A 26612-nucleotide genomic window follows, 5' to 3' on the forward strand; every position below is an offset into this window, starting at 1 on the left:
TTGTAAACTTGAATTACATGACATTGAAAGAAGAAACCTCCAAAGATACAAAATTAAGATACAAAATAGTGATATTCTTCTACAGTAAATAAGTACTTAGATAATTGTATACAGTTATATAAAGCTTGTTAGCCGAACATCTTTTAAAAATGGATTTGCAATAGTATCCCAAAGCAATAAAGAAGCTTTAGAAAAACTTTCCACAATCCCACAATCAATGCCTGGGTAATATAATGATAATATAATATAATCTTGCCATGGTTCAGGTGCAGTAAGGGCTGTAATGTCTACATGAGCATTGGCAGGCATAAAGATCTCCTGCCTAATGCACGAGGTTTTGTGAAGCTTCAAATGGGTGATTTAATTAGTAGGACAAGTCAATTAAATATCCCCTTCAAATCCAATCAGGTGCCTTTGAAGTACTTTGGAGAGATTTGAAGGCAATTCAGAGATTCAATGGATTTTTCAGTGCTTCTGGCTTTGTAGTGCTTCAGGCGTTACATGGACAAAGCTGAGAGGCAGTTGTGACTGATAGGGTCTTTGATAGCAATGTGAGTAGGCAATCAATGGATTTTATCACCCCTGCAACCTCTGATTATCAGCTTTGGTGGGATGTCTGCCCTTCTTTTGGTGCCTCTCCTTTCTACAATCTGTACAGACAGATTCATTTGGAGGCACAGAGAGGAAGAAAAACGGAAGGGGAATTTTATTCTGGTATTCTTTTTATCTCTATTTGAGCTGCAGAGCATTTCAGATTCAATTTCCAAAAGGAGTGTTTTGAGCATGAGAACATGGGTTTGATAACTGTTTCCAACAAAGCAATGTCCTTTCCTGGGATTGTATGTGTAGTGCTATCCCGAAAGGGTGGCTGAAGTCTGGTTTCTCCTGGCCCTCTTGGTATGGCTGCCGGTCCACACTGGTCCCTCATTCAGTCACCTTTACTGGCCTGGGTCATGTAGTGTTGTGGTGGTCAGTCTACTCTCAGCAGGCAGGTCACATGGTGGGGTGATTATCAGTCTTTTCCCAGCAGGTGGGTCATGTGATGAGATGATATTCATGTGGCTGGTCGGCCATTCTTTCTCTCTCCCTCTCTCCCTCTCTCCCTCTCTCTCTCTCTCCTCTCCTCTCTCTCTTGAATTGCCTACTGGGCTCTCCTTCCACTGTCTCTGCTCCTTCATGGATTCCTCTGCTTGCCCCACAGAAGCCTCTCCTATCGTCCCTATTGCCTTCACTACCTCTCCCTTTCCCCAGGCCTCTTTTTCCATTTCCCCCTTAAGCCTCTTCTCCTATCCTCTTAGGCCTCCTTTTTCCTATCCTTACCTTCTGGCTTTTTCCCCAGCAACCCCCTCCTTCCTCGTCTCACATTCCCTTTGTCTCCTCTTCCCGCTAAAAACTCTTCCTTTTATTCCCTTCTCCCCCCCCCCCCGCTACATATTGTTCTGACCTAGGCTTCCTTAGAAATTAAACAGCACAAACTTAGTCCTGGCAAACCTCTTAAATTCATACGGCTGTAAATTACTTTCATTTACAGTCCGCAAGGCTTGATAAACAGTCTTTCAGAGGAAGGTTATCAACACCCACCTGTCTCACATGGACCACTGCCAAAGAGCTCATTTCCAGACACAGGGCAAGGCCAAACTTGGCACAGAGTCACAAACAATTTTCAAATCTTGAATCGGCCAGATTAACTAATTGCTTCCTGCAAAAGCTCACGGCCTGTTCACTTCTCTTTTATGTCTTATGGGAGGGGCCAATCATCTCTAAGCCTTACTCCCAAGTCGATCCTGTTTCCTTAATTGTTCGTGTCTCCTAGCAGCTCTGCGCATGCACACACTGGGAACAGGCTCACGCAGTTCTTCTGCCTCACTGATGTCAGACTCCGGAGATAGCTTTGGCCCCCTCTCTGCTTCCAACTCAGAGCCATTGTCTGAGCCTTCCCCAGACTCCAGGACAGGCCCATGTTCCTCCCCAACCTCCTCACTGTCTGACTCTGCTGCCAGCTCTGCTGGCCGCTGGTGGACCACAACAATATGTTTATGCTGTGCAATTCTAAAAAACACTGAACTATTTTAGATAGGTATCGTATTTGTCTTCACACAGACCCCAAAACTTTCTGGTGAACAGGCCTAAAATCGACTTTACAGCCTTATGTAAACTTAGGATCCAGATAACTATGGAACCATGTATTCCTGAAGATTAAGTAGGTGGGGCTTGTCTTGGATAATTATTTGCATGGTCCCAGAAGTCAGACTTCTCAAATAATCACAATGAACAAAGGCTTGTGACAAAAGTAAAAAATAACAAAAAAAAAAGCTTCTTCCAACATGTTAAAAACAAGAAAAAAGTCAAGGAAACAATTGGTCCATTGATGGGAGAAAGTGGCAAGAAGGTGATAAGTAACACGGAGAAAACAGAACTACTTAACTCATTTTTTGTATCTTTCTTTACACAAAGGGAAAAAATAGTCCAACCTATCAAAAATAGCACCACAAAAAACAGATTAGGAACACAAGTTAAAATAGGGAAGATAATGGTAATTGAGCACCTATCTATCCTAGATGAGTTCAAATCACCAGGACCAGATGGATTACATCCCAAGGTTCTGAAGGAACTGGCAGATGAGATCTCACAACCACTGAACCAGGGGTGGATTCTAATTTTTTTTACACCGGTTCTGTGGGCGTGGCTTATTTTGTGGGCATGGTTTGATGGTCATGTGACAATTCTTTAGGATTTAGCAGAGGTACTGCTCTACCAGGCTTTTAACTGCTTATAGAGCTGTACCTGTCTACCCATTTGTTTTTCGAGCATCCTGGTCTACCCATGTTCTTGGAGAGTCCTGGTCTACCCATTTGTTTTTGGAGCATCCTGGTCTACCCATTTGTTTTTCGAGCGCACTGATCTACCACACACTGCCTTTTAACATTGATCAGCTGTAGGGTGGCCCCTTGAAGCCCCGCAACAAGAGTTTAAACAGTTTTTTTCCTTCTAGACGATCAGCTGGGACTCAGGAGGCAGCGAAAAATTGGGGGTGGGGCCAAATAAAAGATAAGAATAATGTGGGAGGAGGGGCAGGAGGACCCAGCTCCCGAACAAAGAGAACCGGTTTGGTGACATCATATTGTCACTGCTACCGGCTCGACCGAACCGTGCCGAACCGGGAGGAACCCACCATTGCACTGAACTATATTTTTCAAAGATCCTGAAGCACCAGGGGGCTGCCAGAGGACTGGCAAAGAGCAGGTGTAGTTCCCATTTTCAAAAAAGGGGAAAAATAGATCCAGGAAACTACAGACCAACAAAGTAATAACCAAAAGCCAACATGGGTTTGTCAAAAACAGATCATGCCAGACTAATTTTATTGCATTCTTTGACAAAGTGATAAAATTAGTGGGCCAGAGGAATGTTGTCAATATAATTTACTTGGACTTCAGTAAGGCATTTGATAAAGTAGACCATAACTTACTACTTGATAAAATAGAAAAATGTGGGTTAGACAGCATCATCACCAGATGGATTGGTAACTGGATGACAAACTGTACTCAACGTGTAGTCTTCAATGGAACTGCATCTACATGGAGGGAAGTATGCAGTGGAGTACCCCAAGGCTCTGTTTTAGGCCCAGTTCTCTTCAACATCTTCATCAATGATTTCAAAGAGGGGATAGATGGGGAACTCATCAAATTTGCAAACAACACCAAGCTAGCAGGAATAGCTAACACTCCAGAAGATAGGCTTAAGATACAGAAGGATCTTGACAGACTTGAATATTGGGTGCTAACTAACAAAATGAAATTTAATGGTGAAAAAAGTAAGGTTTTACATTTAGGCAAGAAAAATCAAATGCACAGGTATAGTATAGGTGGTACCTGGCTCAACAGTAACTTGAGAGGGATCTTGGAGTCCTAGTGGACAATCATTTAAATATGAGCCAGCAGTATGCTGCAGCTGCCAGAAAAACCAACACAGTTCTAGTTTGCATAAACAGAGGGATAGAATCAAGATCACATGATGTGTTAATACCATTTTATAATGTCTTGGTAAGGCCACACTTGGAATACTGCATCCAGTTTTGATCACCACAGTGTAGGATGTTGAGACTCTAGAAAGAGTGCAGAGAAGAGCAACAAAGATGATTAGGGGACTGGAGGCTAAAACATATAAAGAACAGTTGCAGGAACTGGGTATGTCTAGTTTAATGAAAAGAAGGACTAGGGGAGACATGGTAGCAGTGATCCAATATCTCAGGGGCTGCCACAAAGAAGAGGGAGTCAAGCTATTCTCCAAAGCATCTGAGCGCAGGATAAGAAGCAATGGATGGAAACTAATCAAGGAGAGAAGCAATTTAGAACTAAGGAGAAATTTCCTGACAGTTTGAACAATTAATCAGTGGAACAACTTGCCTCCACTGGAAGTTTTTAAGAGATTGGATAACCATTTGTCTGAAGTGGTGTAGGGTATCCTGTCTAAGCAGGGGGTTGGACTAGAAGACCTCCAAGGTGCCTTCCAACTCTGTTATTCTATTCTAATTTACCTCCTAAAATCAGAATAAGCTGTACATTTCCAATTTTTTGCTACTCTTCCTTTTGTGATATTATTCTACTATTTTAATATTTTGCCATGAGAAGGAAATCTAAGTTCTGCTGGACTGGAGTCGTAGATGAAGTTCTGTAAATAAATTAAATAAAGAAATACTTTTCTTTTGCTTGGGTGAACTTTTCTCAGACAATACCCTTAATTTTGTCTTTCCTTTATCTGATTTGTAGTATAGTCCTTTTTAGTGTAAGTATCCAATTTGCCTGCAGTTATTCAGCTTTTTTTAAATATCCTCTTAAGTCTGATTCATTCATCACTCTGTGTGTGTGCATGTATTCATGTTGTTTTCTTTCTTTCTATTCTATCTTTGTCTTGTCTTCTATAGGTTTCTTTGATATAAATTCACATTCTTGCATCAAAATGGAATATAAACTGCACTAGAAGCAGGAAGGCCCAAGTTCTACTCTACACAAAGCTACAGAAACTCTCTGTGTGATTTGAAGCCAATCGCTTTCTCTCAGTTCAAGGATGGTTGTTATGGGGTTATACAGTATGTGGTAAGAAAAAATAGGAGGATAGAGTGTTATGTATGGCACCATGAGCTCCTTAATGAAAGGAAGGATATAAGTAAAATGCATAAACATAATCAGCATGCACTTTCTCCATTGGTTCAGTGTAGCTTCTGTATAGGCTCTTTGCTGGAAAATTAGCATCATCCTTTACTCACCTCTGCTATCTTTGCAAAGAAAGGAAAATATTTCACACATTTTTTGCAGTGAAAAATCTTGAAGCTGTCTTGATGAAGCATTGTAGAGGTAGTGTTCTGTATTTGATTTGCCATTGCTATTTTTCTCATTCTATTCTGCCAGAAAATGAGACCGAGTATGGATATTTCCCTTTAGAACCCATAGCTGAATATTTTATCAAACTGAATGTTTGAAACTGTTCAAATGGAATCTTGCATTTCCAAAGCTTGAATTCAAATTCAGATCACTGGATCTGATTTGATTTTCAATGCATCTATTCATTCATATCACTCACATATCAGCAAACGTGCTCCTTTATCCCTGAGGTTTATTTTATTCATTTATTTGTTGGCATTTTGTTCTGTCTTTATTACTTTATAAGGCAGCGAACATACATAGTACTCTTTCCTCTTCCTATTTTCCCTGCAACATCAGACTTAAAGAATAAGTCTTTTGCTAATCAAGCTGAATTGGTTCACAGAAGGAGTGCCAATGTACAGAAGAAGATATTGGATTGACTATGCCTGTGATGGCGAACCTATGGCACGTGTGCCACAGGTGGCATGTGTAGCCTTATCAGTGGGCACATGAGCTCAGCTCTGGTGTGCTGGCCAACTAATTTTCAGGCCTTCTGGGCCCACCAGAAGTTGGCAAATGGGCTGTTTCTGTCCTCCAGAGGGCCTCCCGGGGGGGGGAGGGAAGGCCATTTTCGCCCTCCCCAGACTCCTAGAGAGGCTCTGGAGCCAGGGGAGAGAGAAAAATGTGCCTACTGGGTCAGCACATGTCAGAAACGGAGGGGGAGGGGAGTGTGTGGGGGGCGCATGCATGGGGGGGAATAATGGGTGTGGACATGTGCGCGCACCCCCCCAGCCCCCCACTCCTGGCACGTGATGGCAAAAAGGTTAGCATTCACTAGACTATGCTAATATGCCACTAAAAACCCTCTGGAGGAGGTTCTTTTCTATATTAAACTGGCCTTTGTGGTCCCTATTGCATTCATTTTATAATTAAGAAATAATCATAAATTATAAACCATCTTTTTTCTGAGAGAACAAAATATTTTTTTTAAAAAAAAAATTATTGATCTTTTGTTTCATTGAATATTCTTCCGATATGAGGAAAAACCCTTGAGGTCTTTTAATTAAAGGCACTGTAAATAATTATCTTTTAGTTGAAAAGTACATTTCTCAGAAATGCAAAATGGCTCTGAAGTTTGGATGACTTCATAGTAGCCTGCATCAAACAGCATTATTTGAGGCTTCAAACAATGCATCAGACTGCATTGTTTCAGTCTGCAATAAAAAATATTGTTATCTAGGTCACAGAATATATTTTATTTTTATTGTGAAACTGCATTAGTACCAAATATTGTAATATGCTCTGGCTCAAGACTATTTACAAGGTAGCAAATTGTCTATGTATAATTGCTGCAAGCAAATTGGGTTGAGACAATGCAAGTCTTGTGATTTTGAGTTGAGGTGATACTGGAAACAATTTATAATAGAACTTGTGATGCCAAAATAAACAGACTGAATGTAAGTTTTTGGTTCATTTGACAGATATAGGTATAAATCAAATCCAAATGTATAGGAGATTGTCAACTTGGATATTGAAAATACTTGTTTTGGATTACGTGAAGTTTTAGTTGAAATAAACTTGTAAACTACCAACTCTGGATCAATGTGTATAACATGCAGAATAAGAACGAAGTTTTGTAGACAGTAATAAGTTTTCACTGTTTATTTATAATCAAAATGCCAACATTTATTGAATATTTAATTCACTGGACAGCAGGGGTGGGCTGCTAGTGATTCGCAGGGGTTTGGGAGAATCTCTAGTTAAGATTCTATGCAGTTCAGAGAACCTCCAAATCCCACTCCTGGCTGGCACCGCCCACCCTGCCCCGCCCCTCCCAGGAGTCCCCACGTGGCCCATTTTGGATGCAGGTAAGTGCAGGGCAAGCACAGAGGATCAGGGAGGATGAAAAACGGGCCTACCAGAAGTTCGGGAAGGCCAGAAATGGGCCCGTTTCCTGCCTCCAGAGTGGCTCTGGAACCTGGGGAGGGCAAACTCTCCCACCATGATGCAGGAGGCCAACTAGGCCATGCCCACCATGGCCACACCCACCCAGCAACTGGGCAGAGAGCCCCTTACTAAAGATTTTGAAGCCCACCCCTTCTGGACAGCATCTGTCAAAACCAGAACTAAATATGAATATTGTAAGGTAACACCATCAATTGTATTTATATAATTTAATAAATTGAATGTAAAGATTTGTAGGTATTGGACTAGCACAGGGAAAACCCAGCCTCAAATCCTCCCTTAGTGTTGGAAAAATTGCAGATGACTTTGGAACAATCAAGTCATGTTTCCTCTTTCAACTCACCTTTCTTTATAAGGTGACTTTTCATGGGAAAATTGAAGGGATATGCTTATTTAAACTACATTGGAGGGCTTTCCCCCCCCAAAATGGGATGGGAACCAGAAAATTAATGAAACAAACAATTTTCTTCCATTTTGCTCAATAGACATCTGATTAGACATCTCTAAGACCTGGGGGGGAAAAAAACAAATATAGAAGATGGAAGGGAAAACAAATGCATTTGCTTGCTATGAAAGGAATGAGAAAGAAAGAATATAATTAGCATACTGATCTTGTTTAGTAATAAGCATAAATACTCGGTTTTTTTATTAACTTCATTTTTAAAAAAAATGAAAGAAGGCATATATGACACATATAATATAAATACATTTCTACGGTGAGCTGAATAGTGAAACCCAAGTTTAATTTATTCAATTACTTTTGATGTAATGGTTTGAATAAAAGAAGACCATTCATAAATAATAGGAAGCAAAGCTGAATAAAACTAATAAAATATAGCAGGATAGGTTCTTAAAATGTAATCTGAAGTTTGACTTTCAAAACTGCTGACTGCTTGATATTCTTACCCAAACCCAATTCTATTGTAAAATTATTTCTAGAATGCAAACACAAATGAGGTTTGCAGCAAAGGGCTGCAGAGCGCAGTGCTGTTTTTTATATTCTAGAGCAGGATTGTCCAACCTTGGCAACTTTAAGACTTGTAGGTGTCATCTCAGCCAGCATGGGGAAGCCCACAAAGTTGCCAAGGTTAGACATCCCTGTTCTAAGGAGTCAGCCAACATTCTTTTTCATTCACTTCCGTTTTTTTTTTCCTGGCCAGTTCCTGGCTCTTGATCATTCTCCAACTGTCCTAGCTCATATTTTTTTTCATGGGTTTTGTTTTCCCCCCAAGTGATAGCACATTATAAAATTGCCAAGATCCCTTAATAAACTTCTGAAGTCAATGCATTTGATATTGTCAATACAATCCTATCTGCATTTACTTAGAACTAGATTCCACCAAGTTTAATGAGACTTTCTCCTAAGTAATGTGTCAAAGAGTTGATGCCTGATTTTCCCACATTTAATCCAAACATTTTAATTAGCACATTACCTAATACAAATTGCCAGAAAATGTCACTTGTATGTGACTGTCAGAGTTCCAGATATCTTGGATAATAGGTATCTTTTAACAAGATATTTTAAGATAATTTTGTGTATTTTGACCTGGAATCATTTTCTCCAATTTAATTCCATATTTTTGTCTCCTTCCTTATTAACTATTTATTAATAATTATGCATTACTTCTCTTCAATTGTCTTTTTCTTGTAAGCAATGTAAAATTATTCTTCTTAAGCCTCACATAATATGCTTGTCTGGTTAAATAAATATGGAAGTTTATGGAACCGAAGAAATGGATGAGGCCATTTTAGAAATAGCTACTTTATGCAAAAGAATGTGACAAAATAAAAGAAAAGAATAAAATATATAGCTGAGCGTGAGTTGATAATTCCTTTACATGAAATTTTTGTGTTTTTCATATTTGGGATCAGAATATGAGCTGATGATACTGAAATGCATTATTGCTTATTTATTTTATACACTAAACAATTTTGGTAGTTTTTTAATGTCTTTCATAATAGAGAAAATATTTTTAAACAATCCTTAAGTTTGCAAAATTAATGTTTTAAATACTTCTCTGAAGTATATATCTAATGTATCCGAACCGGCAGCAGCCCACCTCTAGACTATTAAATCTTTCTTGATGTATTGACTACACAAACAAAAGTACTGAAAATAGGTTTTAAAGATTAACATTCAATTAAAACTCCTATTTCCACTAGGTTCTTTGTCCAAAATCTTCTGTTAAATGCTGAAATTATTGACTCTACTCTTGGTCAGGAGGCTCTCAAGAGAATTTGGTATATGTCTTTTGCATATAAAACATCAGTTGGGAAAGCATTTTTCTTTGATGGTGGTTGATACAGCTTTTTCTTTTCCTTTTAGTTAAAGCAACCAACCATCTAATAAAGAAATACATTTCTTCCTAGCATGAGGTTTCTTCCAATCTTGCATCTCTTCTGGCTGTACAGCATGATGATTACCAGACCAATGTTTTATGTTCGTGTGATCTTTTCTAGAGAGAAACTGTGATTGACCATATATATGTGATGATAATGATGAAGCTGATGCTGCTTTATTCCATTTTTATTTACTTTAGATTAAAGGACAGAACAACAAATCCTATCTGAAAACTCTAGGGCAGTGTTTCCTAACCTTGGTAGCTTGAAGATGGGTGGACTTCAACTCCCAGAATCCCCCAGCCAGCGTTGCTGGCTGGGGGATTCTGGGAGTTGAAGTCCACCTATCTTCAAGCTATCAAGGTTGAGAAACACTGCTCTAGGGTAAGATGACTTTCCTGTCTGCCTGCCTGCCTGCCTGTACATTATACTCAGATATATTCATAAGATATGTATCTGTAAGCATAACATTAGACTGAACTAGTGGTTTTCTTTCCTTCTTTTCTCCATTCAAATTGTCCATTACGGTTGAAATAACTGTCAATCTAATCTAATCTAATCTAATCTAATCTAATCTAATCTAATCTAATCTAATCTAATCTATCCACACACACACACATGTGATATTAATTATAGTTAAGGTTTACAATTCCAAAATAGAATATGGATGTTTTTGGGTACCCAATTACCATATCTAAAAAAAAAAAACCCCGACTTTATTGTTCAATTAAAATCAGACAGTTTGTACATTTTTCCTAATTAGGGAGCTGGCAGATTGCTCTTATACTTGCTTCTGTGCAAGCAAACAGCATTCAATCAGCCAGAATTTGCCATTTCAATGGAGACGGCATACAACCTTTAAAAAAAAACAACCACCAACACCTGGCTGGTTATTTTGGAACATTTGCTGCATATTGTTTCACTCCAAACAGATTTTGTGTGTACCAGGTAATTATTTTGAAAATACATTTTAAATGGTTAATTTCCTAGGTGTTGTAATTATAGTATCTCCATTAATGTCAACAATGCTTGGCTGCTGGGATGTTTAAAAGATGCACAAATACATTACAATATCCCCAGATGGAATGTAAGTACATTTTGGGTTTCTGCAACTATTCCAGGCAAACGCTTGAGAAGGAGCATAAATGTCCTCAGTTAGGAGAAAAGGCAAAGTAGCAGAGTCAGCAGTTAGAAAGTGATTTTATTTCCCATGTACATGAAAGCAGGAAGAGCTCACCAAAGCTTTCACTTGTTGCCTTAATCAACAGTTCTTCAAGGACATGTGTCCTTTGTCTCATGCCTAGTCTATTACTAAGACCATCTGACTTGACATTTAATTGAACTGATGTTTTCCACCTTATCCTGCCACAAGCTTTGTTCTGTGCTGGCTTTCTTCTTCATAAGTGACTGCTTCCAGTTTATCTCTTGAAGACCCAACTAGCCAACAGTTAAGGGATGCTGAATGTTGTAGGATAGCAATGCTTGAAAAGCTACAGTTTACTTATTATGTCATAGAAATAACATGATATAAAACCAATGCAAGCTAAATCAGTACAATTATTTTGCCCATTGAACCAACACAAATATATGATATCATCAAAAGAATAAAATAATTGAAATGGAAATGGGTTGGTCATATAGCAAGATGAACTGATAGCAGGTGGACCAAGGCAGTCATAGCATTTATTGATAAAAAGCATCCATGAAAGAGACTTAAAACAAGATGAGTCAATAAAATCAGCAAGTATTGTAGGCCCAATCAGCAAAAAGAAACATCAGGACCATATTGGTTGGAAACATGCAGAAGAGGCCTTCATCCTGCAATGGATAGACAATGGCTAAAATGATGATCTTGCCCATTGATAGTTCTGAAATAAATGAGATTTAAAGAAACATCAGGTTCAAAAACAGGACTGCTCTGTTAGCTTTGTTTCCAATATTGAGCATACTGCTCAATATTGGGTGATATTGGGCCTGGGATATTCATAAATGATGGAATAAAACAAGTCTTTGTATGAGCATCTTTATACACATGTCAGGAAGTTTTGTTACTGTGATAAAAAGTAGCCCAGCCTAGATGTTGAAACCATGATAAGGAAATGTTTTTTAAAAATTGGCCTTAATTACCTTTCTTTAAGACTGTCTGGAGACTGACTTCTACAGTTTTCAAAATTATAGATTCACCCCTAATTGGCTGTGAAGATGGCTTTTTGAATTTTGTGATGCTCTCCTTCACGGGTTTGCCATCTCTATAGAATGTGCCTCACATCTGCTTTCATAGGATTGGAAACCCTTCTAAGAAATATTACTTTCACAATTGTGGTTAGAGGTTGAGGCTGGAGATTATTATCAAGTTTGATTTTCTGAGCTACTCAAGAACCAGCTATTCTCAATCAAAAAAAGAATGGAAAAAGATGACCTGTACTAGATTTATATGATACACCAATTCACCATGTTAAACCTTTGTTTCTTGATACACTTGCTTCAGTCCTTACATTCCACTGACCCCAATTCAGCCTCAAGCAAGTCAATTCTATGGTTTAAAGTGATGGGGGAACCTTGCCTGAATCTCTCATCATGATCCTTGGGTGCTACTACTCTGACTATTTATTTTGCTTTTTTCCTGGATTGTTCGCTTTCCATTGTAAAATCAGATACAGCAGAATTAAATATTAATGTTAGTGGAAGAAGCATCAATATCACTGAAAATCTCTGGTTTGATATAGGTTGTAGTCATGAGAATTGATTGAGGCATGTTTTCTAAATGGCTGCCACAGGTTGAAGGCATCTAATGATTTCATTCAGTGAAAAAAGAAAACAGGAATGCACTAGAACATTATTTGCTAGATTTTTAGGTATTTTGTACTTTTGAACATGTTCTGCTTGGCACATTAGTGAAAAGAAATAGCAGCTGAATTGTTTCATTCAGAAACATTAATCATTTTGCTTTTCCAATCAAAGGAAGCTTTTATAGGTGAATTGATTGGTCTGAAAGGTCTTTACTATCTTTAGCTTTTAATTACTCTTCAAAGGTTAGTTGTTGGTTGAATGCAGGTCTCCACCTACCCAGATTTAAAATAAATTAAAAATTATGGGAAATGATTTTGAACCGTCTAACAAATGCTAAGTAAGGATACTATTTCCCCCACTTCTGCTTTGAATAACAAAGCAATATTATTCAGAGTATCAGCAAACTGATTAAAGAATTTATATATCAGTAAAAGGTTTCTAATCATGTCCTTACTACATTCAGCATCTTTTGAGAATTTTTTCTTTGCCTTGAGTAAAGAGGTAGTGAAATTTGAACTTCATTAAATACAAAAAAAGAGAATAATTGAAATTTTAAATTATTGGGCAACAATTATTAGTGTCCCAAGGGAAAAACAATTAACACCTATGTTATTTAGTGAAAAGTAGCACAGTATTATTTTGGCATCCAAATAGATGAAATTGCATAAAATTAATCCATTTAGCACCATATTTTCTAGTGAGTGGAAGTAACAGCAGCTCTTCAGATTTTTAATTGGATATGATTCTCAGCTTTTGAGTCAGGACTCTTTAGCAATGAGCTGAGAACATACCCAGGTGCTAAATGTACTGTATAACCAGCAGTGTTTGGACAAGGAGGTAAGTGTCACCTGAATCGGTGCATGATTTAATATGATTACTAACTTTATATCTGGATTCTCACTGTTAAACCTAGCCATGGTTTGCTCAATCACATTTTATTGAAGAAACAACTGTCAATGCTTCCTTGATTTATCAACCACAATTGAAACTTAACTTATGAAATCCTAGTAAATTTAATAAATGCTCCATCAGATCCATGGATGATTGTGATGGTCCACAAAATTTTTCAGCAGTTACTCTGACTTTGCATCCATCTCCTAAACAGAATAAGGGGACATTCTTAGAGATTGAAAATTGAATTCCCCTGTTACATGCTGAGGAGATGATTATATTAAAGGTAATGGTTCCCCTTACACATATGTGCTAGTTGTTCCAGACTCTAGGGGGCGGTGCTCATCTCTGTTTCAAAGCCAAAGAGCCAGCACGAAGACGTCTCCATGGTCATGTGGCTGGCATGACTAAATGCCAAAGGTGCACTGAACGCTACTACCTTCCCACCAAAGGTAGGAAAGCACATAAAAGGGACCAAAGGTGGTCCCTATTTTTCTACTTGCATTTTTTATGTGCTTTCAAATTGCTAGGTTGGCAGAAGCTGTGACAAGTAACGGGAGCTCACCCCATTACGCGGCACTAGGGATTTGAACCGCTGAATTGCTGACCTTTTGATCGACAAGCTCAGCATCTTATCCACTGAATCACTGCCTCCCTATGATTATCTTACTGAGATCCATTTTAACCAGTGGAGGCTTAATGATAATTAGGTCAGCATCATGGAGGGAGAAGCCAATTTTTAAAGGCATCTCTGGAAAAGACGTCTCTGTGTCCACGTGTGCATGCACATATAGGGAAAGGGACTAGTTGTGACATTTCTCAGCTTAAGTCTCTGCTGTAGAGATATGATAGGTTAGTTACTGGATTGGGAAAGGAATGTGGGATTGTGAGAACAGCTGAAGAATTGTTGTGAAATGTTGAAAATAAACATCTCATCACTGCAGCAGCAGCCAGTGGCACTGAAGCTGCCACATCTTCACTTAATTTAATTCCTTTGGAAGTTTTGTGTCCCAGGTTTTGGACACATTGTATAAATTAGCCCATTTGAGGTATCTTAGTTCAAAATCATCTTATGATGCACATTTCACCCAGTTAAAAGTCATGACAATGAGAGTTTTAGTAGCATATAGATAGATACTGAGATCTCCTGTCTGTGGTCTTCTTAAATGCCATTGGGCAAAGCTCTTCTTGGTCAAGTGACAAAAGAAGTTTTTATGCAACAAAATGTTTTGACTAGAAAAACCAAAACATAAAAAAGATTGTTAATCAGTTATTTAAAACTGATTTTCATAGAAAAGTAAACTTAGAAGCAGGGAAGTAAAACCCATTTAGCATAAACAAACTAAAAAAGTTGAGCTAGATAAGAGTTTTTAAATGTGTAAACTAAAATAAATATACCACTGTGGACATTTTTTAAAAAGAAGTTTCTAAAGTGCTCTTAGTAATAAAAAGGAGGTTTTACATTTTTGTCCTCTTGACTGTTACTCAGAATATAAAGGATTTCAGTTACTTTACGATACAATTTGACACATGGGAGATAATCTTCACCTTTCAAATGCAATTAACACTTTCTGAGTGAGCACTGCAGAGTGTGAAATGGGATTTAGTAAAACAAATGAGATTTTTTTAATACCTAAAGAGCTATTGAATTAAGAATAAACTCAATACTGATCTCATTATATGTGCTTCAGCTGAATCTTCAGCTTTCTATATAGCCGCAGAAACCTTGACCAAATGCAGCAGTATTTCAAAATCAAGACTGGGTCAAAAAAGTACTAGCCATGGCAGCAAAAAGTCACTGCTTCTGAGTGATGACTAAGAAGGAATGCATGGAGTTTTAAGCTAGGTTTACCAGATTTCCAGCAAAAGAAGGACTTTGTTCTGACCTAGGCTTCCTTTGAAAGTATAAAGCACAATCTTAGTCCCGCAATACCTCTTTTATTTATATGACTGTAAATTACTTTCATTTACAGTCTGCAAGGCTTGATAAACAGTCTTTCAGAGGAAGGTTATCAACACCCACCTATTTCACGTGGAACGCTGCCAGAAAGCTAATTTCCAGATGTAGGACAAGGCCAAACTTGGCACAGAGTCACAAACAGAAATTTCAAATCTTGAATCAGCCAGATGAACTAAGTGCTTCCTGCAAAAGCTCATGTCCTGTTCACTCTTCTTTTATGTCTTATGGGAGGGGCCAGTCATCTCCAAACCTTATTTCCACGTCAACCCTTTTTCTTAATTGTTCTTGTCGTCTGGCAGCTCTGCAAATGCACACACTGGGAACAGGCTCTCGCTGTTCTTCTGCCTCGCTGCTGTCAGACTCCGGAGGCTGCACATAACTATCAGATGGTTTTGGCCCTCTCTCGCCTACGATGCAGAGCCCTTGTCTGAGCTTTCCCCAGCCCCCAGGACTGGCCCAAGCTCCTCCAGAAGCTCCTCACTGTCTGACTCTGCTGTCAGCTCTGCTGGCCACCAGCGGGCCACAACAGACATTCTTTTTGTCCTCATGCACTTTATCTGGCAGCACCTTAAACTGAAACATTGTCTGGCTTTTGGGGTATTTAACAAACTATCTCTTCCTGGGCAGCTTTTCTCTGAGGTTCAACACTTCCTTAAAATGTTAAACTGCACCTGAAGTTGACAAGATCTTAATCAGTTACACCCTGAAGGCCTTTGCCTCCTAACCAGCATATGGCTTGCAGCTGTGAGTGCCCTAGGCAAAAAGTTGTTTCTAGTACATTGCTCTCAATGTGTATTCCCCATTGTGTGTCTGTTTAGTCACTTGTAAATCCTTCTACTCCAATAAATGTAAATACAAATATCAAACAGTGTGTCCTCCTTGCCCTTGGAATTAATGAGAAGAAATGAAATTGCCAGCTGTAATTTGCTTTGAGATAGGGAATTAATTTCTGCACAAATTTCTCCTACAAATTTTTCCATGTGTGGATCACAAGAATACTTAAATTGGAATACTTACCGTAGGAGTAAAATTATGTATCAAGCCATTTAACTTAATATACAGTATGTCTTATTCTGTTTGGAAGTGTATAAAATAAGTTAAAATGTTACAAATAAACAGTACTAATTTTAGGAAGTCAGTCTAGAGCTGTGTCCCGATCATGATGAGTAAGTTTTCCATTTGCATCTCCACTGGACAAACTGCACCTGAAATCTTACTTCTCCTTCTTTTTGCTACATTTAAGAAAAGATTTGATAATCTAGAACAGTGTTTCTCAACATTAGCAACTTTAAGAGGAAGGAAGGTTTCTGAGTTGACATACACATGTTTAAAGTTGCCAAGATTGAGAAAACCTGACATAAAGTGTATCCAAAAGAAGAATATGGACCTTTTACACTAAACATTTTTAAAAGTTCAGTAGAGGACTAATGGTAGAACAGATTATCTTGAAAGTAATAAGTTCTTCTTGGAAATACTTCATAAGAATTCTAACATCCTACCAGTGTGCTGCACTAAGCAACGAATAGGACCAGTTGCAAGACCAGTTCTATCACTAGATACAATGGTCCATTAGATTCAGGAAACAGATGCTGAAGGAGATGAGGTCAATGGCAGCATTCCTTAATTTTATCTTATTACACAACTTGCTCTTTGCCAGTGAAAGCATCCTGCTTATTAAGGTGGTGGTGGAAGATATCATCCCATCACTAGAAGTGAGCTGTCAGTCCAGTCACCTTCTGTAAAGGAGAAGAGGCATTATCTTGTCCTGCCTAACTTAATAAATACTTGCATTTGTGATAGTGTACCTGATCTCACCAACAAACATCTGAGCTGTGGAAGGGATTCATAGAAAAGGAGTTTTGTCCACTTAGTCCAGGGGTGTCAAACTCACGTCATCACGGCGTCATGACCTGACGTATTGGGACTTTTTCCCCTTTCGCTAAACCCTTCACTAATGGGCATGGCCAGTGGATGACGCATCTAACTCATGGGCCGGGAGTTTGACAGCCCTGACTTAGTCTTTCAGTTTTGATACTCTGCTAAAGCAACACTTTTAATTAACATTCCAATTTAAAAGAATGAGCATTAAGGAATGGAAAAATTTCAAATGTAGGAAGTTCTGCAAAATGTGCACAGACTCAATCTTAACTCTTTTCCCATTAATCCTAACAGGTACTTGTCATGAAGAATTGTTACATAAATACTGTAAAAATAATAAACAGGCTGTTAATTTTTGACTGATCTCAACTTCTTAAATGCATTTAACTTCTCTAACTTGCACATTTCAGTATGTAGGTTTTTTAAAAAAAAAGATTTAAAAATCTTTTTTTAAAATCTTTGTGGTAAAAGCACAAAATACACTGTAATAGTTTTACCAGACTTACTGTGATTGCAATTTTCTTTCCCTGTGTATATCAGTGCCTGTACATCTTAAGACTAACAATATCATACTTTTTTATAATTTTACAATAATCTTTAGACAAATACATATAGTGTTGACATAACCTTTCCTTTATTATAGCACTGCATCACTCATAGCTGAACAAATAGCTTTCAATTACATTTCCCCCCATTTTGGTACACACTGAGGAAATGTGTTGTACTTTGAATACTTGATATGCACAAAAAAATCCTCTAGATCAGGATAACTCTTTAATTATTTTGACATTTCAAATGTTAAACTTTTCATTTAAAGAACTAATTTAAGAAATGCTGATTCTCTCAACATGACACTTTGATGAAAATATACAGAATTTGCCTTTGAACTGAGTGTATCGCCACAGGACTCTCACAAATACCAGGATTTCAAAGAAATATATTCATAGATGTAGGAGATCTCTTGTTTTCGCAATGGTTTCTTTCTCCATCAGGGAACTAATGCACCAGCATTAGAAGAGATTGTTCCCCATAAATTATGGGATGAATATAAAAGCTAGATGAGTTAAGGGCCTTCATTTGAATTCAAAATGGCTTCTTCTTGCATTAGGAATTGTGTTATTATCTGTTACACAAGATTAAAAGTGGTCTTTTTTAAAAAAATGTTATTGTTAAGAAGGCATAGATGAGTTTTAAATCACAATTCATTAATTCTTTGGCTTGCTTATTGTGATTTGGAACAAGAGGGGAAAAGGGGTTGTCTAAAATGGCTAACAATATTATCACATCTACCACATGATGTAATAATCTTAATTTTGAACTAAAATGGATGAGCATTCATAATTCACCTTCAAGATTTAAATATAATTCAAATTGCATGCTTTTAAAAACCCGTCAAGAGGTAGGGGGAAAGTATCACATGTTTATGACATAAAAACATTATTATCTCACTGATTTGCCTTCTAACTCAGCCTTCCAATCAACTCTGCTGAGAGTTGGCTGTAAACAATTATAGTTTTGTGCTTAGTGGCAGAGATTGGAACACCAATTCAAATTTGACTTAAGTAGCTGGACATGATTCAGAATAGAGCTTGTTTCTTAAAAGGCAAAGGTTTCCTTCAATTTATCTTTAAGAAATAACTCTGAGACAGACATTGTACATCTCAGCAAGGTAAGATGCTGACATTTAATTTCCTCTTAAAAATTCCAATTTAAGTTTTATGTGTTCCCCTACTTATGCATCACTTTTTGAAAATCTACCTATATATATTAAATTTCAGTTGGAAAATGTTCTTCTTTGTAAGAACATTTAGGTCCTTCCTGGATATGTTTCAGTCAGAGAGGTTTATATTCTTTTCACAAATCCATGTAAAATTCACAATGAATCATACATGTTAGACAATTCTATTTTCCCAAAGTCACTTGGAGAGATGGCTTTTGTTGGTAAGGTTTCGGGGAATCTGTCCTGTAATAAAATTGATGGGAACATATTATGTGTAGCTCAAAAGATTTTTTCCTAAACTTTGGGGAAGCTAACTTGCATAAAAAGCTGTCATATTGCCAAGTGTCATTTGTTTTTAGGGCTCTGCTGTTCCAAAAGCACTAACTTTGGTTTGCTATTCAGTGACGCTCAATATTTCAAAGACTATTTTTTCCCCTCGTCAAAATTGGATGATAGAAGCAAATTCATATTGAACCCATAGTGGCTAGTATGGCAAGTACAGAGGTGTTTTGCTCCCACACTAAGGCTCCAACCATCGCCTTGCTGTGTCCCCCCACCCCCGCGGCTGCCTTTACCTTCTCAGGCCAGGCAAGGAGTGACTGGGAGGAGAGGGGTGAGGGGCGGGGCCAGCCAGTGGTGGGATCAACCAATTTGCCAAACTGCAGAAAAACCGGTTTGACTGGATTAGTGTGAACCAGCTGAATCCCACCACTGGCTGTGACCTATATTTTGAGTGACAGGGAGCCTCAGCAGAGGGATGAAAGAGCCACATGTGGCTCCAGAGCCATGGGTTGGCGACCCCTGCCATAGCCCTTCAGTCTCTAGTGGGCATTTTCTTAGCTCATTAGTTCATGGTAAGAGGTGTCAGCCAGCATAATTTAGGGAACTCACAATTCACAATGAAACAGTGATAGATAGTTTTGCTTTCTAAGGCTCAAGAATGCATAAGAATGGTCAGTGGGCTTCAGTAGTAGAGATTAACCTTAAGGAGAAAGGTCATTAACAAACAGAAAAAAGATCATGAAGGCTTAACAGGATTTATAATGATAACAAGCATCAAAAGGATTAAAGTAATGGCCTTTCAAATGAAGTATAGTTGCAAAAACTGCACATTTAGGAAGAGAAGTGAAAAGAAGAGATATGCCTTCAATTGTGAAATTAGAGACAGATTACTAAAACTACCATGGATTGCAATAAAAATCAACTGGGCGTGAATACATCCTATTTGATTGTTGCCTATATAAGAGGGTGAAAGATAGGTACCTCCATCTAAATACTAAACAAATGATAAATTATGTGCGGCCAGAATTTGAAAACAACATTTAATACAGCACAGTATTTGAGCAAAATGATTCAGTTGAGATTGCCACACGTGGGACTGATTGGAGTAGATTGTAGGGGTGACACTGAAATATAATTTTGTCATATTTTATTTATCCATATATTAAATTATTGTATCTTATTCCAATGTCATTTTAAATTGTATTTTATTCCAATGTCATTTTAAATTGTATTTTATTCCAATTCCATTTTAAATTGTTTTTATTGGATTTTAGTAATAATTTGTGTTTGGAACTCTGCATTTTGATATGGCCCATGGGTTAATCAATAAAGTTAACTAACTAACTAATTAATGATAAAGTAAGGTACTAGAACTTATGATAAACCTTATATGATTAAAGCTTTCACATGATCGGGCCTGGGTGAAATGGAGACTGCTATCATCGTCTCAAGAGTCTAGTCAGATACCATTTAGGGAAAAACAACTAGGCTCATATAAAGAAAATTTGTATAAAATGTTTTATAGATGGCATTTTTCACCAACAAGATTGGCAAAGATGTTTAAAGACATGTCCGCTAAATGTTGGAAGTGTAACCAGACACCTGATTCGTATTATCATATGTAGTGGATCTGCCCAAAGGCAAAAAAATATTGGATGAAAATACATACTTGGTTGGAAAAAATGATAAAGCAACATATAAACTTGAAACCAGAAATATTTTTGTTGGGAATTTTACCGGAAAAGTTTGTTAAAGGGAATATATATTTGATTTTACATGTACTAACTGCAGCCAGAATTGTATTTCCACAACAATGGAAAAGGGAAGACACCCCAGCCGATGAGAATGTAATTAAAAAAAATATTGGAATGTGCAGAAATGAACAGATTAACAGTTACAATTACTGAATATTTCTCGATATGGGACTTATTTTACCAATGGTTAGATAATAAAAACAGAAGTTAGAAACATGGAGATACAAAAAGGGCTAATGTTATAAAGGAGATTTGTTAAAGTAGATAAGTAAATATTATTATTTCACCAATTATGATTTTGGTGAAAGTTGCTCTGTAAGAGCGCCCTTAATAGTGTAATTGTGTAATTGTGACAAACAGATATTTGAAAGCAAATACAATATCTAACCAGCTCCATATTGATTGGCAAATTCTAATTTTGTGACATATGAAAATGTACCATAGCTGTGATATCTATTATAATGCATTAGTCTTTAAATTATTCAGATCTACACACAGTTTCACATTGTCTGGCTTTAAAATTGTTTAAGAAAGTGTTCTACATTACTGGATATTTTCATATTTTACCAAAGTGTTTTACCCAATTCTTTCATGCAGCTTTTTTAATGCATAAAAAAAATCTGATTTATGTAGCCTGTTTGAATTTTTTAACAGCCAAGCAGGTTTAATTCTTTCTCTTTGGTAATGTGTTTTGCTACACAACACCTTCTAAAAATGTGTATAAACCTGAATATTGAATACCGTATGCTAATTACATCTTCAAACTCTTCTTTAAGTGCTCCAAAGTGTTGTATGGACATTCTACAGGTAACTGCGTCATCCCTTTAATTCCTTTCTCAACAGCTCACTATTTAATTAAATTTACTTTCTGCCAATGCATTTTACATTTTTGTGGCCAATGTGTTCTTGAAAGTTTTATTAAGTAATTCAGTAAACCCAGTTACATGCTAAGATTTAAATCCTGTTAATTGTTATTTGCTCTTTTCTATCATTTATATTGCATCTTAGATTTATATTATTCTCAAGAAGTTGTTGAAGTTTTTTCATTCTTTCCTCTTCATTCTGTTGCCACTATTTGAAAAGTCTGCATGTAAGCTGGGAAAACTTGAAAAGGAGCTCTTTTGCTTAGCCTGAAAGCCTACTTACTCTGTTGACTACAACAGATGTTTCTCATCATAGACATCCAAGAAGGAAGGAGAGGGACAATAATGATGATACGTGCATAACAACTTCATCATCAAATGCTGTGACGTTAATACTTGCATTAGATAAGATTATTGTCATTTTTTTTACTGTGAGTACATTGACCCACATTAAAAATGAAATGTTGTTGCCTGCTCTCAAAAGAAAGTATATATCCACCCAAACACATACTTAACACACATATACACATGCTATACATACACATAAATGTATACCTGCACACACACACATACACATGCACATACACATACACATACACACAGATACACATTCACATGCATACATACATATATATCTATATCTATGTGTGTGTATGTGTATGTGTATGTGTATGTATGTGTATATGTTTGTATGTGTTTGTATGTATGTATCAGGGGTGGGTTCTACTTACCTTTACTACCGGTTCACAAACGGGACCATGTGCAGATCACCCATGATGACGTCGGAGTCGGTGGGCGGAGCCTCCCGCCGGTTTTACTACCAGTTCTATAGAACAGGACCGAACCGGGAGCAACTCACCACTGGTATGTATGTACGTACATATGTATGTATACATGTATATCAGGGGTGGGTTCTAAAATTTTTTACTACTGGTTCTGTGGGCGTGGCTTATTTTGTGGGTATGGCTTGATGGTCATGTGACAATTCTTTAGGATTTAGCAGAGGTACTGGTCTACCAGGCTTTTAACTGCTTGCAGAGCTGTACCAGTCTACTCATTTATTTTTGCAGGCACCAGCCTCCTCATTTGTTTTTGGAGGCAGTGGTCTAGCCATTTATTTTTGCAGGCACTGGTCTACTCATTTGTTTTTGGAGGCACTGGTCTACCCATTTATTTTTGCAGGGTCTGGTCTACTCATTTGTTTTTGGAGGCAGTGGTCTACCCATTTATTTTTGTAGGCACCAGTCTACTCATTTGTTTTGGGAGGCACCGGTCTACCAACATACTGCCTTTTAATACTGATAAGCTATAGGGCAGCACTTTGAAGCCCCGTGGCAAGAGTTTAAACAGTTTCTTTCCTTCTAGACAATCAGCTGGGACTCAGGAGGCAACAATAGATTGGGGGTTGGACCAAATAAAAGGTAAGAATAACGTGGGGGGGGCAAGGGGTGGGGGAGGCAGAACCGGTTTGGTGACATCATATTATCACTGCTCAACAGAACCGGGCAGAACTGGGAGAAACCCATCACTGATGTATATGTATATGTATAATTATGTATATGTGTATGTGTATGTGTATGTATATGTATACAAATATATATTTGTACATTTGGGAGCCACAGTGGCGCAGAGGTTAGCGTGCAGTACTACAGGCTACTTCTGCTGACTGCCGGATGCCTGCAATTTGGCAGTTCAAATCTCACTGGCTCAAGGTTGACTCAGCCATCCATCCTTCTGAGGTTGGTAAAATGAGGACCCAAATTGTTGGGAGTAATATGCTGATTCTGTAAACTGCTTAGAGAGGGCTGGGAAGCACTATGAAGAGGTATGTAAGTCTAAGTGCTATTGCTATTGCTATATATTAATCACTGTCCGTTTTGAATACATAGTGGAAAGAGGAAACTTGAGAGTTCACAAGGTTAGTGCTATATGGAACAAAATTTGACTGAATGTAGATGTTCTGCTTCAGATACTACGAAGCCTCCTCCCAGAAGGTAACAAGGAAAACAAGTCGGGAAGAGGTTATGTAGTGTCTCAGACAATTCTGCTGACTCTGTTCAAGCATTGCTTATATGCTGGATAGAAGGAAATTAACTACTAATGATCTTTTCTGCCATCCTCAACACTTTCTATACCGCCTTCCTGTCTGAAGCAGTAATGCTTCCAAACTGGACAATAATGAAATATGATAGGATGCTCTTGATTGTCCCTCTATAGATATCAGCCTGACATTACAAAATGGTAGTATTGGTGCATGTGTTTTTGTCATCTTTGTGGTTTGCTGTAGACCCTGTTGCTTATTCTACTCTGGCATTGATAGCCATACAATTCTAGATCCAAATCCAAGCTATGTCTCCAAAGATGATTCAAAGTTAAGAGACCATGGAGTCAAGGAGTCTGCTGGGACCCATCCACCTTGTTAGATGCTCCAGATTTCTAGGTGTTTCCACCTATCTTTTTTTCTTCCTCCTCTGCTTTCCTTTTCTCTTTCTCTACCCATTATCCATCATTTATTTTTCTCTCTCAGTGTTTTGTCAGGCAACAGGATAAGCACTTTCTTTTCTCATTCTTTCCTTATAACTTTTAAAAGCTTTCGATTTCCAAGAAAACCTGAAACTGAAACATCCATTGGTTCTGTGGGATTATTTGTGGAAGCAAAGCAGGTGAAACATAATTATCTTGTTTTCCCCATCCACCATCTTTCAGGAAAATGACATCAGAAGTCATTTTCCTCTGCGTCTATATGAAACTATGCTCTAATCTGGGAAAAAAACCCCACATTTCCACATTCCCTGAAATATAGTTAAATTAAAAGCCTTAATAAATAATCTAAAGGTTCTTAGGGCCCTTAATATGTTTACATTTTGTCCATAACTTCAATTATACTACTAGACTCATGAAGCCAATGGGAGGATAGAGCAGGAAAACAAATTATGGCTGATACATCAATCCCCAGTTCAGCCATTCTTCTTGTATATGGGTGATGCAGTGACATTTGCTTAAGCAAGCAGCCAAGATAAGGATGTGGAATGAAATCAGTTCTTACCATTATTCTTTCTCAAAATAAAAATACTACCTAGTAAAGCCTGGTGAATAAATCAGAATGATAGAAGGAACTACTTGCATGAATAAATGCTTCTTCACATGAATGAAAGTTGCCAATTTATCCCTTGAAGGAAAACAGTCATGAGCAAAAGAAAGGTTTCCTAACTATTCAAGCAGGATATATATTATAAATGGCAAAAGTATTTGATCAAAACCCAATTAACTTGTCATATAATTCTTTTTTTTAGCTCATTCTCATTATTAATGATAGTTCAAATGTTCTGTTTGCAATCAGAAAATTGCAAATTCCTAGGAGATCTTTATGTCTGATTTATTTAAATGATTCCAAACAGTAGTTATACTGCTATAGGTTCCAACAGTAGTATAATTTAAGGTAGTGAAATGTACGGATGTGTGGAAGACATAGGAAAGATCTTAATCATCTCCACAATCTGACATGTTACAGATGTGTTGAGATTGGAACCCCTCCAGAACTTTTGAACCTGCACCTGAATGTGAATTTTCTCAGCAAGCCTAGTTGTTAGCAATAGGCTTTGATCAGTGGTGGGTTGCCTCCGGCTCGCACTAGTTCTATAGTAGTAAAACCGACGGGAGGCTCCGCCCACTGACCCTGATGTCATCAAAACACTTCTGCGCATGTGCAGAAGTTTCTGTACTTGCGCAGAAGAGTGTGCGCGCAGCCCCATTGCGAACTGGTAATAAAGGTAAGTAGAACCCACCCCTGGCTTTGATTCAACATGATTCACATGGCAAAATTAAACTTCTGGACCATTTACATTATACCATTGTAAGTATAGTTGATCTTGTATAGTCCTTGATAATTTTGGGAAAATTCTTAATCAATTTCTAGTTCTTCTTCAATCTAACGATAATATCATTAAAAAGTATCCTATGTATAATTAAATGTGCAATAAAAATTATATATAAATTCCTATCACTAAAGCAGTTATCCATAGGTTGGGAAAATCTGTAGGCTGAAAGCAAAAAAAATAAATGGCTATGTTGAGTGCAGTATATGTGTGCAAGCAGAAACTTCAACGTTATCCAGAATGTTTCTTACTGAGTTGACATCACACAATATTATGTATTTGTCTATGTAACTGAATTGTTTTGATACCTCAGTGAAATCTTATATAGTCACACTGTTTGTATTGGGCTGATATATTCATTTAAATTATATTCATTGATAGTTGGTTGTGTGTAACTGCTCCATCTTAAGCTGAATGTGTGCAGCTGCTCCATCCTCTGCAGGGATGACAGTTTTGTTCCCACTAATTTGTGCACTGAACATATGAGAGGTCAAGGAAAATTATCGCATCTGAAATATTGGCCTGAAGGTGAGCTGCTGCTTCTGCTGCTATAGGCAGCGTGGACAATGAAATACTGTATACCATTGTTTGATTTGACAATCTTCCTACATGTATTTCTGTGTGTGGGCCTATGGCTCATATACCTTGTTTACTGCTGAACTAGAAAGAGGATAAAATAAAATCCGAGGATAGAGGCAACATATGATCTCTCACATATCTCTCACATATGATCCATAATCGGCAGGTTTACTCTCATTCACTGTCCATTGAAGGCCTGAATTCTTCTTTTGTGTCAATTATATAGTATATAATTGGATAGACAAAATTCAAGCATGGGAAAAAAGTATTTGCTCTAATTTTTGATCCAGCAATATCTTTTACCTACTCCCCTACATACTACAGTAAATGAACAATATTTTTACTTAGATCAGCA

The 26612-nt window shown here is 37.6% G+C and overlaps 1 long non-coding RNA gene across 1 annotated transcript in view; it reads left to right on the top strand.

Moving 5' to 3' along the window:
* Positions 1-26612, top strand: part of LOC117661952 (uncharacterized) — a 103043-nt gene that overhangs the window by 50281 nt on the left and 26150 nt on the right. The window contains exon 3 of the long non-coding RNA XR_004590179.2: positions 4922-5093. This is a non-coding gene — a long non-coding RNA (uncharacterized LOC117661952). The remainder of the gene's footprint in view (positions 1-4921; positions 5094-26612) is intronic.

This window comes from Pantherophis guttatus, chromosome 2 (assembly GCF_059756535.1).
Source record: "Pantherophis guttatus breed Tessera chromosome 2, ASM5975653v1, whole genome shotgun sequence".
Classification (NCBI taxonomy): domain Eukaryota; kingdom Metazoa; phylum Chordata; class Lepidosauria; order Squamata; family Colubridae; genus Pantherophis; species Pantherophis guttatus.